Raw genomic sequence first — 12,028 nt, forward strand, 5'->3', positions numbered from 1 at the left:
CTCTCCCTTTCTCTTGTTACTTTCCTCAGATTTGACATTGATCCGTTTGATAAATCAGCCACAAGCGACTCCCAGTTTTGAAAAGAAGTGGTGAAGAACTATAAGCACATTGGTGGGGCTGCTCGGGCATTGGTCAGGACAGTGGGAAAAGACAGTCTTGTACCTAAGGCAAGATAGGCTTGGATTGACTGCTACCTACTGTGAAGGGAGGGATGGGGAAGTCTTGGTCGTGGCTCTTTTCCAAGCCTCACCAGTCATTCCAACTTCCATTTGGGAGATTGAACTGACTAGCCCTTAACTTCCAGTGATGACGCCCTCAGTGATGTAAAGACCCCTGCAGAACCTCTTCCACTCTTGAGAGTTTGAGTGATTTTTGAATTTAGTGCAGAATTTTGGAGAGGAAATTTTTCTATCAAAGTGTTAGTGCTTTTTACTCTTCCTATGAAATGCCTTAGTTCTGTTCTTAGCTTTGTTGGGAAGGGCTTTTTTCTCTCACCTGTGTTTTCTTTTGTTCCATTTTTTTTTGTCTGTTTGGTTTTGGTTTGATGTTGGGCATTGAGTCCAGGACCTTGGGCATGCTAAGTACAATCTCTACCACAAAGATATACTCCTAGACTTACCCCCTGTTTCTTCACTGAACCTAAAGGTCGGTCTCTCTCTCTCTTTCTCCCCCCATCCCCCTCTCCCTCTTTCCCTTTCTCTTTCTCATGGGTGTGGATCCACACCCACCCATAAGAAAAACTTCATCCACAGAAATGAATAAAATCATCTTTATTATTGCTTTGAGTGGGCACATATGTTGCAGTTTTTATTAAACATTGAGTCATTCACTACCCCTCACACTTGCTCTTCAGAGATTCAAGGATAACTTCATTTCATACTAGTAACTTCAGAACCAGTCCTCAGGGGAAGCTTTGGCCAGGTGTGGGGATTTCTGCTATTAATTAAATAAGAGTTTCATTGAAGTTTAGACCATTGTCTCTCTGCAGGACAGGAAATATATATGTCTTGGTTATAATATTACATCAGTGCCTGAATAAGCAAATAATAACTATTGTTAAAAGTATTAATGAAGCAGGCTAGATTTCATACAAAATCTAACTATCAGAATCAAGGGTAAAGAATGTTTTCAATGAATTAAATTTCTTGATCAATAATCCTGGTTTTTAAAGAAAAAAAATATAAAGTTGTGTTGAAAATTAAATGAATTAATAGCAATTAAATGTTTAGAAAATTGTCTAGTAAATAGTAAGTACTACATAAGTCATTTGATATTATTGTAGTAGCTTTCATTACTACGCTAAGACAATAAACAATAAACTACTATTTGATTACCTGCAATTATATCCAACAAGAAAAGCCCAGGAGGTAAAAACACATTTACTCACAAGAGAATATCAAATGTTAATGAATGTTTCTGAAGATTCTTCACTTTACTTATACCTAAAGATATTTAAAGCCTTATATCATCTGTCTATTCATACTACTACTTTAGATGTCTGAAATACTGTTCATACAAGTTTAACCAGGTTGTCCGACAATTGCATAAGGCCTACTAAAATTTACAACATTCAGGGTTTGGGATATAGTTCAGTGGTAGAGTGCTTGCCTGTAATGTGAGAGGCACTGAGTTCAATCCCCAGCATTGAAAAAAAATTAATTATAAAGTTCATTCCTTTCTTCCCTTCCCTAAACTGAATAGTTAATCTAGTTGCAAATGCTAGATAAATACCTACACTAATGTGAAACACACAAACAATGGAGCAACTACTTTTAATAGTTGAACATTAAAAATTATTCCAAATCCACCAAAATGGAATAGTTAAATAATGAATGATTAAAAAAATTAGGATGTAATATTTAATAAAATAATACTTATTTCTATATAATAATTTGCAAATATTTTTCTACTTTAAAAAAATCAAGTTGCAGAATAATATACATAGTATTTTTTTTTAGATATTAGACTGTGAAAGTTTAGATATTTACTATCAATGAGGGCCATTTAACTTTAGCCTAAATCCCATAAAGGTTTTAAACTAAGAGTGTTCATGTTATCTTCAAAGGAGTATTATATATGTCTATGTATATATTAATCATACAACCACTGTGTATTTTTTTAAGTTAAATTAAGGGTTTTCAATATAGCTCAGCATTTTCAAATCTAACTTGTATTTCTAATTTTTTTTTATATATTGAGAAAGAAGATGGTAATTGGTAATGTATCTTTTGCATCTTCTGGAAGGCTCTGATCAATATAAACAAAACAAAATTTCCTGAATGATCTATAACAATTGTTAACATCTGGTATCTCTAGGAATGAGACTACAAAACTTTTAAACTTTCTACATTAAATGTCTTTTTCAAGATTTTACTTTTTTCCTTTATCACAAATATGTATTACCCAATAGTTAAAATTTTGAAAACAGAGATGAATTTGAACAAATTATTTAAAAGCAGAACAGGGAACATAGCTAAATGCTGCTCAGAAATGAGTAAGATATGAAGAGATGAACACTAGATTTAACAAAAACCGCTTTTATGTATGACATAATGTAGTTTCTTTTTAACATCTTATGGTTCTAATTGGCAGACATTATCTATAAGCAGTATGATTCCACAAAGGATTTCAGGACAGTGGAAAACATTTTTTTTTTTTTAAATTGTGATGTTAATGGCTATAATTGCTGTTTTCTCCTGACTCAAGCTGAGTAAACATCTGGACATTCTTCTACCAAAGTTAATCTTGTTTCTTAATTTTCATGAAGCTATAGGGGATCAGGACTATATTTCCCCACATTTTCTCAGTTCATATATGGTTTATGTTACAGATCTCCCTATTCCACAGGGAGAGCATTTGATTTCAAGGAAAAAATACTTGATTTACTTGATTACAAACCCCTCTGAATCAGATTCTGAGTAGGAGTCTCACTTGATGCTCTGCATCTGTCCCCTTCCTTATCATCTGCTTATGTACCCAATATATAGGAGCAGGGAAAGCTTTGATTCTGATGCCATTCAGATAATCTCCTTGTCCTCTGTATCTTTCCAGTTTTTCTCTTATTTTCTACACAAACAGATGCAGCTAAATCCCTGAGTGGTCTGGGGGATTTACTGCTCAAATTTTGACTGTCTTTGTTCAGATCATTTAAAATAGTTGAAAAAAACATGAAAAAGTGAAGCAAATCTACCAGGAAACACATTTTCACTTTGAAGATGATAAATTCACACCATCTGCACATCCATTCTTTCAACAGTTATATGACAAATGTCCAGGTACTGCATTATAAACAGTGTATACTGTCTGGTAGGAAAGACAGACTTGAAATAAAAAGGCATACAAATACATCATCACTAATTTTATTAAGGGATATGAAAAATGCACAAAATTTTATTAGGAACCTTAGAGAAGAGTAGGATATTGGGTGGAGAAATGTGAAGCAAAGGGTATTCTAGGCAGAGTGAAATGTGTGTGAAGTTTGCAAAGCAGGAGGAGCAGGGAAAGCTAGAAAATTATCAGAATGTCTATGTAACCTGAACTGGACTAGAGAGGTTGACCAAATCTTACAGGAATTAAATACCATATATAGGATTTAGAATACTACCCAAATTGTAGTGGGATCTTATTGAAACTTTATAAATAGGTAAGAATATGATCTTTTTAATATTTTTTTCTTGTCAAACTTTTTAATGACATGGGAAATGATAAAAATTGAAGATATGAAAAGCATTCTTAAGTAAACAATAAAGCACATGGTAAATTCAGAAGAAAAAATAAAAACACATAACCACAGACTATTAAACCAGGAAAGCAAAATGTTACACATTTGCAAATGCTTCTGGTACACTCACATGAAGCTTCATTCAAGTTAATAAACAAAATATAAACTAACCTTCTTAAAGTCAAACTTTGTGTTATACAATTTTAGAAAGAATATGTATTGGGTATGTAAATTGTCTACATGTTACAAAACATTTTATATCTAAACTTATTTGTTCATACTTAATGGAAGACAAAACAAAACTTACATTTTAAGCCTCTTCTCTCTCTCTCTCTCTCTTTTTTTTTTTTTTTTGGTGGTGCTGGGGATTGAATCCAGGGTCTTGTGCATGCAAAGCAAGCATCTTACCAACTGAGCTATATTCTCAGCCCAAATTTAAGCTTCTTGATTTGAGAACAACCATGGATTTGGTAGTTCTGTTAAATTCCAACATCATAATAACCAAATGTGCTATTAAAAGATAGTTATTCCAGTTTTTGTTAAAAATAACTTCTTCCAAATTTGTAATATTTTGGCATAAAAGGAATTACAACTTCTTTGTTCATAAATTATGGTGCTTAGTTTTTACTGTTAACACAATAACTAGTGCAAGAGGGAATACTCCTATAGAAAAAACCTCTGTCTTTTCAGTAGTTTCAAATGAAATTATATAATATTTCTCTGGAAATAGTGGTCACACCACACATTTGGCAGTTGCTTCTATTTAAACTTCAACTCTATCCTATAACATCCATCAAAGGCTTCAAAAATTGATTTTGGCAGTACACTGTTATAGTTAAAGCTTCGTCCCAGGGTTTCATAAACTGACTTCCAGACCACTCATGTATAATCGAATCAAGCCTTTATTGAAGCACACCGGTGGCGGCTGACCAGAACATAAAGCTGTTCCCCTGATCAGCCCTGAACAATTGCAAGGGCACTCCTTATAAGTCTGAAAACTGCAAAAGGGATGTTCAGGGGGTCTAGCCAATGCAAGCAAGCCAGGTTACAGAAGTGGGACAGTGCAGTCAAGCGGAGGGAAGCCTAACCAATCACAGTTAGCCCAGTCACCCCAGTTACAGAAACAGAGCCCCGTTACCCTAGTTACCCCATTAGGTAGTTTTGTGTTCTTAAAGATTTCTATAGCAAAAGGAAAAGAACATCTTGCCCCAGTCATGACTCTTCTATTTGGCATGGTTGTTTTACAGGATGAAGTCATAAAACAAAATGGAGTCACATTTGCTCCTACTATCACACATATGGAGATCACGATGTGAATAGGGACTGCCTAATGGCTATGAGGTCTTTTGTAAAAAGAAGTTTTCTCTCTGTGTATGTATGTTTTAAGTAGGAAACAGGCAATGAAATAGTTTATCCACAATTATAAAACATATCTTCCTAATTAAATCTCAATTGTATAAGCATTATACATCAAATATCTAGAACTTAAATGGATTCTAAATTTATGTAAGAAGAAATCTTTTCCTACCTTTTATCATTATCCACAGAGGGCAGAGTTTTAGTTGTATGTCTTCTTCTGGACACAGAAGGAAAGGGATCTTTGTCTCTTTTTCAGTTTGAAAGAGGAAAATGAGCAGAACTGCCACTAGCAGTGCTTGAGTAAGTGAAAGGATCCTTGTCCTTTTCTTTGCTGTGGTGCTTATGCTTGTCTTTTGTGCTTCTTCTTTTTCTTATCTCGTGGTGATGTTCTTCACTGTGTTTGGAGGATGTAGATTCCTTAGTAAATGCTGAAAGTGGAGCTCTTGCCACTGGATACATACTTATCCCCAAAGGCAATTGATTGTTCATTACCTGTTCCCTTATGTGTAAGTTCCATACTCCACTAGGGTTTTATGGTGACTGTGCTGTCACAACCTGATGAATGCTGGGGCATTAGAGTAGATAGAGAGCTAGCTGGTCACTATTTGGAGAGTCCTGGAGTTAATGGTCTTTCAAGCATATTCAGATAATGGAAAATGAAGGCCTCACTATCATGAACAGTACCATGTCAATCTCCTCCTCATCTTGAGAATTTGAAAATCTGATTTTGAGTTTGACCTTACTGTTATTCTCATTCATCTCCAGTATTTTACCAGGCTCTAGTGGGAACCTCAGTGGTGTATCAGCCTTTTTCTTCATTCCCTGCTGATGAGCTGAAACATTATAAGATGCTCCCTTGGCAAAATGATCATCTTCTGGGTTTTGAAATACAACTAGCTGTGCATGACTGCTTGGATTAACTCACAGCTTTTTGTCACCTGTTATTGCCTCTGGCATTATAGTAGGATTCAAGACAGTTTTTTTTTCCCTTCAGATTAAGAACCAACCCAAGGGCTGGGGATATAGCTCAGTTGGTAGAGTGCTTGCCTCCCATGTACAAGGCCCTGGTTCAATCCCCAGCACCACCACCAAAAAAAAAAAAATCTTACCATTTGGGGCTGGGGTTGTGGCTCAGAGGTAGAGCACTCACCTAGCATGCATGAATCACTGGGTTCGATCCTCAGCACCACATATAAAATAAAATAAAGATTTGTGTCCACCTATAACTAAAAAAAAAAAAATAAATAAATATAAAGAACCAACCCAAATTCTGGTATGGTAAACAGGAAGGTCTACTGAGGCCCAAAATGTGCAAAACAAGTCCACAGCGCCACACTACAACCTCCAGTCATATGAAGTTCCAGAATTCATAAGTTTCCAAAGTTGATCTACCAAGGCTTCATTGCATAAGGCAGACTCCATGTTTTTTTGTAAATGGTGGATTCTTAGTCAACATATTATTATGGGCTGATTTGAAAGTTAAATCAGGTTGATCCCACTCTGTTCAGTGCCGCAGTCTGGCTGGGCACAAATCATGAGCCACTGAAGCAGGAACAAACTTTATTTCTGAACTCCACCAGCACACTCCACACATGCTCCCGGGAAAAATGCCAAACGCCACGCCACGCGGCTCCTCCCGGGACACACTTCTCCAACCGAAACTCCCTCCTCCGGAACTCCCTCCCCCGGAAATCCCTCCTACCGCACTTCCCCAACCAATGGGAACTCTCTGGGAGTCCCGCGAGTGCTCCAAAGTAGCAGGCCAAGGCGGACAGCAGAGGTCTAATATCCAATTGAATGCAGACCTTAACATAATCATTATCATCTCAATGGCTTGCTGGCATCACCTTTCAACCAAAAATGCCATGCGTCATTCCTACTTGGCTATGGCTCTCAGCAGTTCAGACCTCTCAACCTGTGCAGAACTCATTCTGCATGAGCCCACTCACATAGAAGTTCACATCTCCATCCTTACCCACTTGCACTCTGACCATAATATCTTTAAACTGTGGAGCTGGTGCTAGCTTACTTCCTGAGTTAGGTACAGGAAGTGCCAATTCTTGAGAACGTGGTGTCACTGTAAGAAATGTGTCTTATGATTGTATTTGCCTCTCTCAGCCCCCTACTTTTTGGTTTTTCTGTTTTTAAGTGACCCTTATCTGCATTCAGCAGCTTGGGCTGCAAAATTGTCTGCTTTCTGCTCACTTGGTCCTTGCCATTATAAATCCTTTGTCTTTGCTTCAAAAAGACCCAGAATTTTAGTTGAGATTTTGGAATAGTGCCTTAACAATGTTTAGAATCTTATGCCTCACATAGGGTTCAGGGTCATTCTGAATCATATTAAAGAGCCACTACAGTTCTTCATAACTGCTGTCCACTTTAGTAAAATCAACAACATCTTCCTAAGCTGCTATCCTGATGTCCACAAAGTGACTGTGTTCAGTATAAGATTTCAAAAGAGCTGGATCACTTGGTACATGTCCATTCTTTTGAAGTACCTGTGTGACTCTCAAGCAACTGGCAGTGATAGTGTGTCTATAACTTGGAAGAAGATTTTTTGTATATAAAAACCTGATGATTTCTTCAAGAATCAGTCGCATATCAGGATTTAAGTTATCCAGCATTCTAACTTCATTATTCACTTTGATTGTAGATGTAACAGAGTTGGCCAGGGCATCAATTATTTGTGCACAATAGTAGTTAAATTAAAAATTATTTTCCTGTTGTCATTCTACTTGGTTAAATCTAAAATAAATGTTAAAACTTCTCTGGGACAGAGGTTATGAACATCTCTTAATAAAGCCATTGCCACTGGCACAGTCTTTTGTAGAAAATAAAATTAAAATATCATGAAGTTGGTTGTTTTTACAATATCTGGATAATTTTTACAACAAAACATTCTAGTAAAGAGTGATTTTATGGTCCTTGGTTCTGTCCATGTGCTCACTGTTCAATTTTCAGTCTTTGCAAGGCAGGAGCAAGCTGACATTCTTACTCAGTAGAAACACTGCCATTATTCTAATGTGTCAGTGAAAATAAGATGCTGGAATAGGAAAAGTGAGATGCTGGAGTAGGGAATTTTTCCAAAGTCAAGATGAATTCCTACTGTGCAACAACATCCCCCTCATAGTGGAGTTGATATTTCTACACATCATCATCTTGCTCAAATTCTTCCTTTTTCAATATGACATATCTGGGTCTATCCTTATCCACAACAAAGGGGAATCAGCATTCATTGCAGAAAGATCTATGTCAACTTCTTCTCCATTCATCATTGGGATTTTTTTTTCTTATTATTCCATCTGCTTTTGGAATGGCTGAGTATATCATGTTTAAGGTTGTTTTCTTCAATTTGCAATGTATGATTGAAACATCCATCTAATTCTTGTACTATCACTTTAAGTGGTACCATATTTTTCTGAGTTCTAGATGTATAATCTTATTTTATTTCCAACTCTAAGACATTTCACTTTTTATTAAATATAAAAGTTCCATAAAATTTTCCCATTCTACTTTGGTCTACCCACTGTTTTATTAAAGGCTAGATATCTTTGGCAGAGACATTTGTAATGGTTTTCAAAAACCCTGATGTGGAAATGAACATTTGACTCCACATGTGTGACTGGAAATTCTGAGATGAAGTTACTTTCTTTCTTCCATGCTTAGAAATTTATTAAAAACTTGTAGCATAAATTCCATGCTGATTCTATTTTCAATCAATCTCATCACAAGGTGGGCTTTACACTGAAACATACTATTATTAGTAGTATTCCCTGGAGAGTGTATGTGGACACTTTATTAAAAAGTGTAGGCAGGATGCTGGATTATCCTTCTCTTTTCCTCCACCAGTGGATGTAGTAAAACTCCCCCAGTTTTCAGTACCTATGCCACTATTTTATCTAGCTCCTCTTTAACCCAATGGTAGTACGCATTAATAACAAAAGTTTTCTTTTTTCATCCAATGTTCATAAATATAGCTTGAAATTCCCTTCAGCTCCATTCCTCAGATTAAGACATTCTGGATATGAAACATTCAAAAAACTGCTGGGCCAAAGACTGGCTAAACACCTTCTAGTCAAAAGTGTGTCATCTATAATCATGGCACTGTATAGAAGATTTGTGCTAATAACACTCATGGAAGCATAAGTAGCCACTTCAACATAAGCCTTGTAAATGAATACAGTTTTAAAACAGGACTATGAATATACACATGTAATATTTTTTTCATAAAATTCAAAGAGTTCATGAAGGATTGACATGGTATATTTAAGCAATGGAAGAAATTGGGGTAAACAAAAAGGAGTAACCTTATGTATATAGGGATCTATGAGTATTTCAAAAGGTCCAATGGGCAAGGAGATGTTTGATGCTGCTGTAGGGATTATATCATGGGTATATACTGTCTCTCCTAAATCTCCATTGGAAATGGCCACTATAGCAGCATCTACTGTAAATTCTAATTTTCATATATATAATTCAGAGTACGAATAAATGACATGGGATTACAGGTGTGCATCACTGCACCAGACTTATGTAAAAAAAAAAAAATATATATATATATATATATATATATATATACACACACACACACACACACACACACATTATATATATATATACACACACACACATTCATAAGAAATGTTCCTTTTAATTTATGTTTTCATAAATAAAACAAATAATGTTTTATGTTATTTATAAAATTATGTTTTCAGTGTCAGGATCTGGAAGCTAACACAAACAAGCAAACAAAATTGTCAAAGCAGTACTTAAAAATCTTATCTTGCCACAAAATATGGGACAGGGAAATATAAGAGAACAGGCATAAAACAATTAAGGATCAATACAAAGAAGTATAAAATCCAGTACTTACTTATGTATTGGATAATAAAATTGTTCTGTGTAATATTTTTAAAAAACCATTCTGGTTAACCCAGAGAAACTAGGTGGTAAGATATAGATGTGAGCAGATTCCAGCAGTCACCAAGATGATGGTTGTATCTTGGACTAGAAGTTTGTCAATAGGAACAGAGACAGATGGATGGGTCCAAGATGCATTTTGGAGATAAAATCATGGAAATCTGATGGTGATTTTGATAAATACTGTGGGGACAAGTAGGGTAAAATCTTGTCCTGGCTTGCTGAAAATTTTCCCATTTTGACATTGGTAGTTTCCAATGACTCAGGTAAACCTGAACAATTGGTGACAGGGAAGCATCAATGTAAGTCTTGCTTCCATCTTGAGTGGTGAGGCAAATGAAAGTAGTGGTTATTGAAAATGGGAAATTTGGGGGAAAAGTAGGTAATATGGGAATGATGATTTAACTTTTGAATGTTAAGATTAGTCATAAACCTATGCAGGCCAAATGTCTAAAGTAGGATTTTTTTTTCAGGGAAAGATTTTTAAAAATACTATAGAAAATATCAGATTTATATCCATATGGAGAACTCATTCTTCATTAGAGATTTTAACTACAATTGGTAAATATTCTGGAATTTATCTTTCTTTGAGTAAATCTAATTCATAGGAAATCATTTACTGATTTGTTGGCTTATGTTCCATTTCCAATGACTACCTATTCTTTACATTGTCCATTTATTTAAATGTCAAAAATCTAAGTTGTACATATTTACCCAAAAGAATAGGGAAGCTTTTAAGAAAGCCTCCAATTTTTTTTCAGGGGTGGGGGGAACAGGGATTAAACCCAAGTTTCAATAACCAGGAATATTAAATATTAACTAGGGTTATTAAGTACCAGGATTGCTTAACTACTGAGCCAAATCCCCAGCCCTTTTTTTATTTTGAAACAAGGTCTTGCTAAGATGCTGAGGCAGGCCTTGAACTTGTGATCTTCCTACCTCAGCCACTAAAGTTGATGAGATGTGTGTGCCAGAACACTTGGCTAGAAAAACCTCCAATTTTACAAAAATGTTGACAGCCTATTTATTGAATCCACCGGTCACAACCTCCACATCCATTTAAATCACGTGTCAGGAGTGAATCTTTCACAATACAGAATATTAGCCAATGCTCCAAAATTATCTTTGTTTGAAGGAATTGGATATCAGGTCCAGTGTACCCTCTTCTAGAGGATTACTTTTTCCTGGAGGTACAGAGAAGAAAGTCAAGGAGCATAACAAATGAATTGTAGGGAATTTCAACAGCAGTGGTATATTAATGCCACTTTGCCCCTGGTGGGATACACACTGAGTTTCTTATACTCCCCATCTATGGTGTTAGATGTCCCGTCCGGCAGGACACATCAACGTGGGCAGCGAACCTAGATGGGGAGGAATGAAGGGACAAGAGACATGAAAGGTGACAGCAAGACAAAAGTTCTGATCAAGCTGCAAACTTTTATTGTTCACACAGGGGTATTTATATGCTGGGGATGGGGAAGCTCTCTTATCGGCAGTTGCTGGATGTCTGCACAAGGTGAGATAACCGCAGGATGTTTCAGGAAGATAGGTTTCAGGAAGATAGGTGGCCGCAGGATGTCTCAGGGAGATAGATGGCTGCAGGGTGTCTCCCAGGCAGGATGACTCCCAGGGGGCTGTTTCTTGTAAGTGTCAGGCTATTCTTTGAAGGAGAATTTCCTTCTAGTCCCTGACAGTTAGATCCCAGGAAAGCTGCCCAAATCCTTGCTTTTGCTGAATACCCTCTGATTCTTTCTCTTTTTAAATACTTTTAGTTATGCATGACAGTAGAATGTATTTTGACAGGATATACATACCCAGAGTATAACTTATTCCATTTAGGTTCCCATTCTTGTGGTCGTACATTATGTGGAACTACCCTGGTCATAAATACAAATACAAGGCTAGGAAAGTTATGACCAATTAATTCTACTGACTCTCCTATTCTTCTCTCTGATTCTTTCTAAAGGTAAACGAACTATTAGTAGAGCAATTTGTGATTTAATAAATATTCAGTGTGGGCTCAGGCA

The 12,028-nt window shown here is 36.1% G+C and overlaps 1 pseudogene; it reads right to left on the reverse strand.

Annotated features, from left to right (window-relative positions):
• Positions 1-5,333: 5,333 nt before the first annotated feature.
• Positions 5,334-9,562, reverse strand: LOC114080529 (transcription initiation factor TFIID subunit 2-like; annotated as a pseudogene).
• Between the last annotated feature and the right edge of the window lie 2,466 nt (positions 9,563-12,028).

This window comes from Marmota flaviventris, chromosome 6 (assembly GCF_047511675.1).
Source record: "Marmota flaviventris isolate mMarFla1 chromosome 6, mMarFla1.hap1, whole genome shotgun sequence".
NCBI classification, from domain to species: Eukaryota; Metazoa; Chordata; class Mammalia; order Rodentia; family Sciuridae; genus Marmota; species Marmota flaviventris.